Raw genomic sequence first — 1,528 nt, forward strand, 5'->3', positions numbered from 1 at the left:
TATATATATATATAACATAAATAAAGATTATTACATGATTATTAATGATTCATATTATTTTTTAAAATAAATAATAAAGAATATTATTGAGAACATATTTGTCAATTCGAATAAATGATGAATAAAAAAAGCACTTATGATTGTTTTGAAATCGCAGCATCTCTTAGAATGTCTTCTTTTTAATATAAACGCAATATTTTTGTCCGTTCACACGTAATATTTCGCGAGATGTACAATAAATTCACTTGTACAATAGAATCAAGGTGTCTCGTTATTCGTTTCCGTTCTTCTCTCTGCTGACGTTGCTCGAAAGAGAGATCGAACTACTTTACTATCAGAAATTTTGCGGGACATTCGTATTGCGCGGCGCGAAAGGAAAACGTGTCTGCCGAGATGTAACTGCAATTTTATGCAAATGGGAAAGGAGGATACGCGTGCCTGACTCGAGAAACGATATTGCAAATATTGCCGACGTACCATTTTATTCTCTTGTCTTTTATTTAGACTGTAGGTTATCTTGAACTTTTTCTAAGACAAGTGAAAAGTAAGATCGCATGAGTTATCTTGATAACATAAATTTTGTTTTTTTTTATAACGTTTATTATAACGTTTTATTAATTGTTTACTGCCACGTTTTTGTTTGATAATGCGTGCATTGATAATTCGGTAAATGCGTTACACAGAGAAAATTTTATATTTAAAATTATTAATGTGATAGTGGCTGCGGACATTATCATGACACAATTATAAATTTAAATGCTATAGCTATTTTTTTAAAAACAATAATGCAATGTAATTTTTATACTTTTTCATAGTAAAAATTTTTTTATTACAAAATCAAAACTTGTTGAATAAAAGTTAATATAAAGATAGCAAATTTTGTTTGCGTACCATAGTAAACATAAACTGTTTTCATGTTATAATACAGTTTTATGCATTGACTTTTTTAACAAAAATTATTTTATTTATGTGATAAAAATTAAGTATTACCATAGTAAAAGTTAGAATCATGTTGTGATGATCCATCGAAAATACAAGATAATAATAAGTGTAATTTAAAATTGTATTAAAACTTAATATAAAATTTTCTCCATGAATGTATTTTAATCCGCATCGACGCTACCTTATATGAAGTTCCAATTGACAGCTATTGTGTTGTTAACGCAATCGCTTATTTTTCTGGCGCCTGTGTCTCGCAGCATTGAATTTTTTTTACAACAATCTGATTAAACGCTCGATTATTATCTGATAATTGGTGGATTGATCAACACAGCGCTATTCTTTTTAAAACCTGCAACTACGGTCTTCTTTTACATCAGAATTTTCTTATTCATAAAATATATTGATAAAAATATAAATTATATGCTACTACAAATATTATATACTTCACATACCTTTCTCACACACCTACACACCACACACACACACACACACACACACACACACACACACACACGCACACGCACGCACGCACACGCACGCACACACACACACACACACACACACACACACACACACACACACACAC

At 30.2% G+C, this 1,528-nt stretch overlaps 1 protein-coding gene across 2 annotated transcripts in view; it reads left to right on the forward strand.

Moving 5' to 3' along the window:
- Window positions 1-1,528, forward strand: part of LOC108686056 (Krueppel-like factor 6) — a 408,542-nt gene that overhangs the window by 108,905 nt on the left and 298,109 nt on the right. The gene's annotated exons all lie outside the window — the stretch shown is intronic.

Source organism: Atta colombica, unplaced genomic scaffold (genome assembly GCF_001594045.1).
Source record: "Atta colombica isolate Treedump-2 unplaced genomic scaffold, Acol1.0 scaffold163, whole genome shotgun sequence".
Taxonomy (NCBI): Eukaryota; Metazoa; Arthropoda; class Insecta; order Hymenoptera; family Formicidae; genus Atta; species Atta colombica.